The following is an 11,766-nucleotide window of genomic DNA, read 5'->3' as shown; positions in this document are numbered from 1 at the left end:
CTCACAGCAAAGAAAGCTGGTTACCTAAGGAAGCTGGCTCATCCACGAGACACAATTGCTGCTCTCTTCTGTTGCTATCCTTTGTCATAATTTATTAGCAGTGATTTGTGTCCTGCTGAGAAAGTTGTGTTTGTGTAACTCCATTGGAGCTCTGTTGGCTGAGACCGAAGGTATTCTGGCTAGTTAGTCACAGCTATCAAGTGCTTGGAACTTCGTTTTTGCTCTTTTCTGGCTAAACATCTTTGACAAATATTTTGCCTCGAGGTTGAAAAAGTCCTAAATAGTCAACGGCATTGTTTGCAGGACTGGATGCGTATTTGCAGCCAGACGGATGTGTGTGATGCGCTTCTGCAGTGGGGACACAATGACATCTGGTGGCCGCTGCGGGCTGGAAGCAGGGCTGAGGAACAACCAGCAAACCCGGCCCTGCGAGAAGAGGGGATGGTGGGCAACACGTCGGAATATCAAGGCGTAAAATCAAGTGATACAATGGGTACTGTGAAACATAACGTATAAGATATTCTACTTACACATTATTTGTATATTGTTATTTGCGAGCAAAAAACAGCAAACAAACCAACCATTGGCCAAATCCTCAGATGGGGAAAAGTTTCTCTATTGTCTTCAGAGTTGGCTGTCAGGTGAAAAAAGGAGCTAAAGAAACATACATTGGTGTTATCACCAGAAATCTCCTAAGAACACCTAGTGTGAACAAATGCACCTCCTCCTCTGCTCGTGAAAAAGAGATGCATGTAAGCACATGTTTCTGACATCTCAACATGACCTGCTTCCTGCACAGCACTGCTGGTGGAGGCAAATCAGTCCCAAGCTGAGGGATGTGGCCGGCAATAGATCCAGTCCAGGGCTGTACAAGTTTCCATGTGGTGAGAAGACAATCCAGCCTGTAGAAAAGTATTGTACACAGGAGCCAGAACAGTGAAGATGAGCACTGGGCTGGTATAAAGCTCTGCATCCAAAACAGTCTTCCTGATTCAGGATGATTGGCGAACAGTTGTGCATTGGTTTTAGTGGGAGACAAGAATGGCTCAAGGTGGAGCATCGCCTTGTAGCATTACCTCCATTTGTGATGTGAAGTCCAAGACTGTGCAAGTATTCTCTTCCTTACAGTGCAGAAAAGGGAATTTGAGCAGAGGGATAAGGAGCTGACCCTAATGTCAGTTGACCGTATTGCTCAACAATGGGCTTTTCACAGTGCTGTTTTCAAGGAAGGAAAAAGAAAGAGGAGGGTTTGTATGGAAGAGAGGACAGAAGGAGAAACGGCAAAATGTGGGAAAGAAAAAAATGATAACATATAACAGTCTGCTATTACAAAGGTTTGATATTCCTCAGAGCAATAACATAGAAAGCTGTGATTAAAAAAATGATCTGACATTCAAATATTACAGAAAGGTCTTTACCAGACCATACACAGCATATTTGTCTTTCTGTACATCAGAATCAGACATCCCTGTAGGGGATGCTGGGGTGCTAATAATGGGACAACTGTGGGCTGAATTTCCATCCTCAGATCATTTCAGAGTATCAGAATGTGGCATTTGGTTCCCCACTGCAACATTCAGGATGCAGAATGAAACAGGAATGCATGCATTTGCTGAGCTGCTTGTTTGAATGTGCCATCCTGGGCTTTGGATCTGAATGGCTATATTGTATGGAGAGAAAAAGCTCAAGAGCAAGAAAATGTTTTCCCTATTTTCTGTCTTGTGCACGTTCTTTAAAGAGAGCTATTGTGGGATGTGAACTTTCATGTTAAACACGGTGACACCTAGTAATGAATAAAAAACTAAATTAGATGCAGATTTCTGGGATGCTGCCTTAAGTTACCACAGCACCCACAACTTCTATAAGTATTCGTGCATGTTACTGATTTTCTTGCTGCAATAACCAAGCAAGATGCAGCCTCAGAACAGCAACACTTGTGTTCCTAGTTAGTGCTAACACAAACTTGAAGACAACTCCTGCCTTCTAAACTTGCAGGTGGGCTCATGTGTGCGTAAGTGCCCATGGGTATGTTCTGCATTGATTCTGGGTAATAATCAAACATTCTCGGCAGCCCACCTAGTTATTGCCTTCCGGTATTTGACTTCCATGTGCATTTCCCATGTACATGGTTACATATGTACTGTAAAGAAAAAATATTTGTTCAGATAATAAATGCTGGTTGTTTTCTTTTCACTGAAACCAAAAAAATCTGCTGAATCTCTTGACCAGCAAGAGGACACTCGGTGGTAACCTATGCTTTCCCTCCAAAAAGAACTGCAGTGCCTGGGTTATTTGTTTTAAGGGATACTGTGACGTCAAGCTGGGAGCTAAAATAGCAACTGTAAACACTGTTTTTTAACAAACCAAAGACCTGTGGAGATATTTCTATGTTTAACATTTGCAGTGGATAGAGAGGATTACGGTGTGTCTTCATGACAAATCTTCCCTTTGGCCAGTGCATCTTGGATGATGAAGCCCAATGCTTGCACATAGGAGTCAAGATAAGAAAATTAATGACTAGTCCATGTTATTTGGCTGCTCTGTGATAATGATGAAATACAGAAAGGCCTTTTGATACTAGAAAAATGTTCAGGAAATCACAGGAAATGAAGTGGAAGGGCAAAGCACCCTACTTAAAACATGGGTAAATAAACATGCTTGTCTTCAGGTATATCCAATGAGGCCATGGTCAGTTACAGAGCTGGAAGGGGCACTTTACTTGATTTTTTTGTTGCCTTGGCTTCAGTACAGAAGTCTGCTTGCATATATGTATGTATAGAGACAGATCTTCTTCCCATATGGGCCTACTGGTGAGCCACAGAACCTCATGTGTATGGAGCCACAGTCTCCATCTGGGGACATCTTATGGGCAGGCTTCTGCTCTTCACCTTTGGGTGCCCACTGCAAAACACACACTTTCTGGTAGCCACCTTTAGAACACTGAATTCAGCCAGCAGCAGTGTTCAGTACTTCCATTCCAGCCGTACGGCAGCTCTGGGATGATTGAGAACAAAACTCTCAGACACAAATCCGTGGGTGCCCAGGGAATTCTGCTTTTGCGATTGACCTCTCCTTTTTTCCCTTGGGACATCTCTTCACTTCCTTTAATAAGCAGACAAAAATATTACTATGTAGTGAATGAACGAGCTGTGGAATGGATAAACAGCATAGCCATGCTGATTATTCGTAGAAGCTTCTAGTCTTTAACCATGCTCTTTCACCCTGTGGCAATGCACAGATGTCTTCCTCTAGTCCTGCAGCATGAGGTGTGATGGAGGTACAGAAAACAAAGCCTTTTTGCTCAATGACCAACAGGCATTTTTTGACCCTTTCTGATCCTTCTCTATGCTGAAAAGACTAACCAGGGAAGGGGATACGCATAATACCCTCAGTCCTGTAAGCATCTGCCAGTAGGTGGTGTTCAAACAACTTTTGAATGCTTCAGCATATCTTTAGTTCTCTTTGATTCTTCTGAGGTTATATGGGTGGTTGCTGGCAGAATTATACAAATACAGTGTTCACAGCTCAGCAATCCTTGGATCCAGATTTGGAGTTTAATGTGGGTGGCATAGGAGTAAATGCCAAGAAGGCCAGGACAGGGCTGTTACTTACAGAAACTCAATGACTCAGTAATAGAGCCTTTGCAAACTGCAATTAAAGAGCCAGAAGTATATTTTGTAACTACTAAAGCGTAAGGGGGAAACCTCAGTTTTTGTAGTGCCGTTTCATTTTCCTCCTTTAATGAATGTTTTAACCTTGCCTTAAGACATATTTCTGTTACTCGGTGTCAGTCAGAGTCAACCAGCATCTTTCAAGTCTTTCTGGCATTTGCAGCTCTGCTGTTGGAACAAACGTCTTTCAGTCCATGTTAGGGTTAAGACTTCAAACCTCAATAACTGCACGTTCCTTTTGTTAGGAGAGCCTCGACAGCGTCTATAGATAGACTTTACTAAACTTGCCATTGGTTTTGTGGGTAACTTACCATGTAATGACAAAGTATTGCCCAAAAAGTTATTAAGAACAGCCATCACTTTGACACAGTGTGGATTAATGCTTGAAGTTACGCAAACCTCAAAAACAATATGAGCTATTGGCTAAAGAATTGAATTGAGACCCGGGAATGCCTGCAGTTATTGTCCTGTCTCTGCCACTGTTTTACTGAATGATGGGTGTGCAGTGTGTCTCGGTTTCTCAAGTTTCCCATCTTCTGAATGGGGATGCAAGACTAACAGGCAATCTGGACGTAGCTAAAGGCACATTTTGAAATGCAAGCATGTAAAGCACTCAGTGAGTACAGGGAACAGTTTATATTGTGGGAACTGCTGGGATGAGTTATCACAAAGAAAGAAAAAAATCACCATATTATAAGCCTTAAAAAATCTGATTACAAAGTTAAGCAGGGAAATATGGTTTTGGTAAGTTACTTCAGACCACTACAATAACAAAGCAGTTTTATGTGCACTCATGCATGCATGTATGTGTGTGTGTATGGGCAAACATATATGTGCTTGGAGAAGTGTATGGGTGTATGTATGTGTCTACACACGTGCATAAAAAAGGTATATGCATATATACACTCATGGTTCGTGGCATATCTTTTTTTGCTTGCATGACAACACATGTAACATACAGACAATAGCTGAGAAGGATCTCCAGCACTATCTGGCAGCAAGAAAAGGGATCTCTGTTCCATAATCCTAAAGACAATATTGGAATTTGTTCTACAGTTTTTCCAATTGATCAGTGCTGTTAAGTGTTTCAAAACTGGCTGGAACTTCAGTAACGTCTGTCTGGTAAACTGAAGAGCTGAGCTGAGGATCAGACCATCACACGCATGTATATTTCATGGGATTCAGAGCTTCAGATTTCTCTAAGCTGTTGATGGAAAAAAAAAAAAAACAAAAGAAAAAAAGAAAAAAAAAAAAAAAAGCAAAAAGCAAAAAAAGAAGCATCACTATAAGCAGTAATGGGGAGGGAGCAATGACCCCAAATTTGCATTGCAAACCGTCCTGCAGTCATTGACTTGACTGAGTTTTCAAGGCAATCATATCCCAGTGGATCTCAGAGCAGCTTGCATGTTAAATGCAGTCATTCCTGGGAAGGCTGGAAAGAAGTGGTATTGTCTGAAGACCTGCTAGACCAAAGGACTTCAGACTTGCAAGGATAATCTTGCCCCAGGCTCTGATGAGGTATAACAATTTTCAAAACATGTTGGAGATGCCTGTGGATTTTAGAGCACTTTGAAATCCAGCTCTTAAATGAGCAGCTTTGCTCTCAGGGCATAACTTTGAAAGCAGAATGCAGGAAGACAGTAAATGAGTCAGAGCAAAGCCCTCTGGAAGCTGTGAAGAGCACAATTTTGATATATGAAACTGAAAAGCAGATGGGATGCGATTCTTGTCCTTTTAAAGAATTTCCGAAGTATTGATCCCCTCCAGTACAACTCGTGGTATTCTAGTGTTCGTTCACCTATAGGAAAAATGAAAAATGGTCCCTTGAACACAGTACGACTTTCCTAGATATTAGTTCTGCAAGATTTTTTAAAGGTGGGCTTCATTCTGGGTATCCGTTTCTTAAATGACCTGACTGGTGAACTGCAGACCTGGATGGCATTCTCCAGTTTCTCAGTGTGACCCAGGCAAACGTTTGAATTTCAGAGCTCACAGGAAAATCATCCTTCCCTTAGAGCACCATTATCAGCAGGAACTTCAGCAGTACATCATTGCACCGCGGAGCACTCTACTCAGAAAACTCTTTGTCAAGGGTTTTCAAATACAGATTACCTTTTCTTCTCCATTCATTAATACAGAAGTGTTATAACCGACATTTGCTCAATAAACAAAGCAGAACCATGAGGATGCTGTGACACTTTGTAGTTCCTTTCCCCTACCTGTGCAAAGTCTCCAAACTTTTTTTCCTGAAGAAATCACAACCGTAACACATTGGCCCTAAAGAATCAAGCATTTTTTTTTCCTGCAGATTGCTTTGGCAGCTGGAAGGACTTTGTTCTTCCCATAACACCTACAGCTGCTACTGCTCCATAATGTATAGGAACAAACCAGCATTCAGCTCCTCAGAGTAAAAGCAAATCTCAGTAAAGTAAAAAGTCGACGCCGCTTTCACAAACCAGCGAGAAGCTCGTGATTGCTGACTTGTTTCTCAGTCTGAAAACTGTTCTCGTGGCACCTTGTAAATAACTTTTGTTTTGGTTAAGGAGAAGTGCAAAGCCATAACTCACAAAGCAAGCGGCAATGAACTCATTATTAAAATCCATATTTCACAGATGCGATCTTTTCAGTGCTAAGAAATGCAGCATGTCTTTTGATCGCTGCCAGTCCTGCCTTCAGGTGATCTGGAAGGGAGGCGGAGGGAGGAACTGATGAATGCTGATAGTGCTGTTACATGAAACAGGTTCAAGAAAACCTGAGTATTTATGTTAAAGCTCCACTTTTTTTTCATGTGGTATCCTACAGCTCCATCCTGAAGCTCTGCCATGAATAAGTGATGTTATACCAAGAAACCACAAAGGAAAATCCTGAGTACCAAGAAATGAAACTCCAAAAATTACCAGATCCAGTGAATAATAAAAACAGGATGAAGAACCACCACGGTGATACCCCCCAGTCTGCAGCGTGGTGCTCAGTTTTGTTGTAGGGAACAACAAATGAGCAGAGGCAGAACACCACACTGCTCCATCTTGCATTTGTTTTCTTGCTTGATTACAACATCTGGAGGGGGACAAAAGGTTCCTATCTATCACCTTACATCAAAGGTGAAGTGTTATAGTACAAGGTCAGTGAAGTATTCCAGTGTTTGGCTGACGTGTCCCATTGCCCTAGACAAACTGGGTGCATGCAGGGAGCTACCAAAGATCCAGAAAGAATATGAAATGTGAAAAATGTTTTTCTGATAGCATATTTTTATGCCAAAACCATGAGTGCTGTTGGAAAAAGTATATTTCATTCTAAACAGTTGACAGTGATAGGGATTATTCAAATGCTAAGAGTTTTATAAGAAATGTTTATAGCTGGGAACCTTCAGCTTCTAACTCTGTGAGCTCTGTGCTTTCACTCTGAAGTGATAAATCCAAACACCTTCAAAGTGCAATGGTCTTGTGTTTGGATTTCAGTTTTGCAGCACAGCTCTCATTTCTCCTCCAAAGCGTGTGGCACAGTGCAGCTGCACCTCTCCTTGCCAATGCACAGGGTCTCATGGCTGTACAACAGGGTTGATGCTTTGTTCCTTGAGTGTAGATGGTTAAAAAAGATACGGGATTTTCAGCTGAGATTAGTTACTTGGTGAAGAGAGGGAGGAAAAGAGAACGCATGTTCCTCCCAGTCCCCTTCACCACAGTGCTGCTGCCAAAACTGCAGCAGCCACACAGAGCGCTGAGGAAACTTTTAAAACTTAATTAGGGAAGAAAGCAAACAAAATAATACTATGGCATATTTACTTAGAGCTGCAGTGCTGCCAGAGAAACCACATAGCTTGCATTTGTAAGCTATGCTTTTCATATAAAACATATTTAATTAAAACAGGAGACAGGACAATAAGCTTTCTTCTAGCTCCGTTTAAACACATGTTTATGTTGCGTTTTAAATTCCCCTCGGGCTAATGCAAAGCTGGGCTAAAAACAGACTGGCTAGTTCTATTCCTCGAGTTTGGACTGGGGATCTGAGTGAGCATCACCTGGAGAGCAGGGGAGCAGCAGTACACCCCTGACTTCAGGGCCTTAAGCTGCTGTTTTGTATTCACACACATGGTCCTTTCTGCAGCTTTTCAAAATATTTATTGATTTGCTTTGGCCATTTTCTCCCCAACCATCAACAATAATTTATTTTTTGCTCTTTTTTTTGTGTGCTCTAGAAGGGATTTTAATGCATTTGTGGAAGCATATTTGCAGAGCTTGTAGTTTTATCGTGACTTAAAAGCGGACCAGGAAAACAAGGCATTGCCAATGAATGTTGCATGCTTCACATGGTATATGAAATAACAAAAAGTGCTCTTTTGAACTGTGCTCATGTGAGCTAACAGGAGAATATGGCACCTTTCACAGCATTTTAATGCAATTGTACAGAACAGTATATGTGGCAGAGTAACCAAATTGATTAAGACTGTAGTTACCAAAAAGTCATGGAAGACATAAGGTGTGGTGGTTCTAGATCTTGACACTTTCAATTATTGTTTCCATTCTTTTTTTTTCCATAGAAAAACTGATTTCGAATCTAGGCTATCCTCTGGTTCTTTACTTTGAATGTTGAAAACAAGACCAGGTTAAGGATAGAAAGAATTTCCAGCTCATACTCTGATTTGGCACTGCTGCCTATAAATGAAGTTGTAGCATTTTTCCCCTAGTTTTTCACCCGTTTTCCCCCTATTTGTCATTACCCCGAGTGGTGCTCTTTAATAGATCTACTCTCAGATTTGTACTTTTGAATCATTTTGCTGAGTTTAATTCTTTTAGAAAATTTCAGCTAAATAGTAGACGTTTCTGAAAATGACATTAGACAAAACACTCACAGGTCCTTTGTAATCCTTCATTCTTTAAACAGCCACCTACCTGAGAAGTGCTGGTGTCTTTGCTCTGGGGCAAGACTTGAAAACTGCCTCTGGAATAGGGAAAAGAGGGTTGTGGAGGGGAAGACAGGAAGATGGAGAGAAGGAGGAGCCACGTTCAGGCCAGTAGTCCTCCTCAGATGCGAACTTGCCTACTTTTGGCTCACTGCAAAGCGCCGTTCGTACACATTCAAGTAGGAAGTTGAGTGGAGTGTGGCAGCTGAATTCTCTTTCAGATTTGCAATTCAACCATTATCTCTCAGGTCTGCAGGAGGCAAGTGACACTTCCTCGGGAACTGTTTCTTTTGACTGCCAAAGAACGTGTTTTGGATGATACAGGTCATGTGCTGAAAGAACATGAAAGAACAAGGAATCCTGCAGTGGATGAGCAGCACGGGCAGAAGCTGACCTGAAGCACAACTTCCTTTGAACATCAACCTGTCACTCGTGCAATCGACTGAAATGGAGAAACAGCTGGCTACATCTCCCTCCCCAAAACATATTGTAGCTCATTTATTTCTTAAGAAGTACTTTCTACTATTTTGTTTCATCCCACTATGAGATGCATACCTGAGTACTTGAGGCCAACCTGATGAGTTATGTCAAACAGCACCAATCATGGCGTTTCCTTCCCTTGATGAAATGGAGCTTTCAGATACAAACCATTTCTTTCCTGTGCTCTGTCCTGTGCCACACCACCCTACCTGCTGGCACACCAAACTCAGTCTGCTTGAGCAACCTGCCTTCACCTGGGCCTGCAGTAGACAGGCTGCTGTCTCTCCAGCAAACACAACTGCTATCTTCACTGCCTGCATTCCTCTAAGTCCTGGGGAAAGGAACAATTCATTTTACAACAGCATACATATACATTCACATACATGTGCAACCTTAGGTGGGTTTGGAGCAGGCTGGCCTATATATATAGGACTGATTTTGCTTCCGACAAATCAAGGCCAAAACTTTACCTGACTTTGACTGTGGCAAAATCGTCATATAAAACCCAAATATCAGGAGGTTTTTCTAAGTCATTTATGAAACTTTTCATTATGCAGTTGCCACAGAATATTTAGCAGGCATTTAACCACTACAACAGATCTTTGGCTTGGCTTCAGAATTAATGATAGTTTGTAAAAAGGAACTGTTATTAATTTATTTGAATACATAGAGATTTTATTACAAACTTCACTGCTCTGAAGTGAGAAGATTTCAATGTGCTCTGCACACAGAAAAGATAGGAAACAGAAGACATGACTGTGTGGTTCTTTTTGTCCATAGCAGGAAATCAGACACCCTAGGCTTCTGTACTTTAACATTTAACATACAGTCTCAAAAAGAAAATTGCAGATTGTCCTTTATTTATTTTATTTTATTTTATTTTATTTTATTTTATTTTATTTTATTTTATTTTATTTTATTTTATTTTATTTTATTTTATTTTATTTTATTTTATTTTTAAAACAGATGACAATACAGCTTAGTTTTGTCTGAACTGCCACAGGTTCTGGAAAAGTGCATCACATCGTTACATTCTAAATGTAACTATTTATTCTGATTCACATAAAGAAAACTCCTTAGGATGCTTTTGCTAATTGTTTAAATTACAGCAATTATAGCACTTCAATAAATACTTCAGCTTCAGCTTCTCTAGTCAACACATTACTGATAAAAGGAACAAAACAAATATGGAAGAGTTCCTCCATTCTTCCTGCCTTTTGAGATAGGAATGGAGCACACAACATTGCTAATCTGGTAGATTCACAGGGTCAAAATCTGTCTTCTGCTTGCTATTGGTGGGCTGCTAGCACAGAAGGATGGATAAGCAGCCAGAGCAGAAGGCTGGGACTTTGCTGGACTACAGATTTCTTGGAAAAAGACTAAGATGCCACTCATGCACTCCTAGCCATGGAAATAAAGGTTTGGTATATGAGCTGAATCTTGCTGTCTGGCTTTACGTTGCCCTGTAGCAAAGCTGGTGTCATCTCCCAGAATCTACAGGTTCTATGGAGTATGGCAAAGAGAAATTCTGGTGTCTTTGTAGGATCTGCTCCAGTTTCAGCAAAAGCACCGAGCCGGTGCTCGTGAGCCCAGTTGGATACAGAAGAATTATTCGTGGATTATCTAAATCACAGAAAGACCAGTTCACAAGAGTTCACCATATGGAGATAAGGAATGTTATACAGAAGATGAGCAAAATGGCTTTTAGCCCCTGTGGACAAAAAGACAAGATGTGAGAGAGAAAAAAACACACGCAGAATGCAGAGTTGGTTGATATATCCTGATTAATATCTGAGCCAGAAAGAAAGTGCCCAGTAGAGGGCTTCAGTAGGCCACTGATGGACTCCCAGACATACGTGCAATGAGTGTAGCAAGAAGTCTGTCAGTGTGCAAAGCAAGTAAGGCTGCAGTGTGTAATGTAAGGTGATTACAAGAAAGAATACTTAAATTAGTTCTTCAGCTGAACGCACCCCGAGGCAGTGAGGAGAATGGGAACTGGATGAGCTGTCTGCACCTTCCATCATTTCTGAGTTAGATACTGGGGAACCTCAGCATTCCTCCCCTGAAGTACCTAGAAGAGTAAATAAACTTCAAAAAGTGTTAGGGAGTGAAATAGTTCGTACTTTGCTCTTGTGTTCATTGGCCATAATGACAAGGCTTTTGACAAGGCAGTATATTTTTATTACATTTCTCAGGATCCTGGGGGAAGTTTAATGCTCCCTGGGCCCGTGGAAATGTTTCCCTTTTGTTTTGAAGTCAGTAATTTGGGTGGCTGGCAGGAGCTTAACAGGGCACCATCATTATACTGTGGATGTTCACTGGTGCTGCTGTTGCCTGAGTTTCGACCCCTTTTTCTTTTTTCAAAATACCCATGTCTACTGATATTTGAAGATCTTTCCATGTGGGTGGGTTGGTTATGATGTTAAACAGCTGAGAAAACTTCACTGCAAGCTGCAGAGCTGTCTGTGGGAGGGAGCAGAAAATGGGAGCTTGGCAATAGTGATGGGGTGGCACAAGGCCCTGGCAGACCCAGGTTTCAAAATGCAGATAAACCAAACTGAAGCTGAGGAACCTTGGTTTTAGCAAACTAATTCATTTGCTCCAAATTCTGCCCGAGTGTAAAATGAGTTATTTCCTCTGGTGGTATCAGAAATAGTGTAGTCAGAAGGAGTTGGAGGGTGATTGCCTCTCTGCACCTTGAGTACTGTGTTCACT

The sequence above is a fragment of the Excalfactoria chinensis genome, chromosome 2 (genome assembly GCF_039878825.1).
Source record: "Excalfactoria chinensis isolate bCotChi1 chromosome 2, bCotChi1.hap2, whole genome shotgun sequence".
Classification (NCBI taxonomy): domain Eukaryota; kingdom Metazoa; phylum Chordata; class Aves; order Galliformes; family Phasianidae; genus Excalfactoria; species Excalfactoria chinensis.
This window is presented reverse-complemented; position numbering follows the sequence as displayed.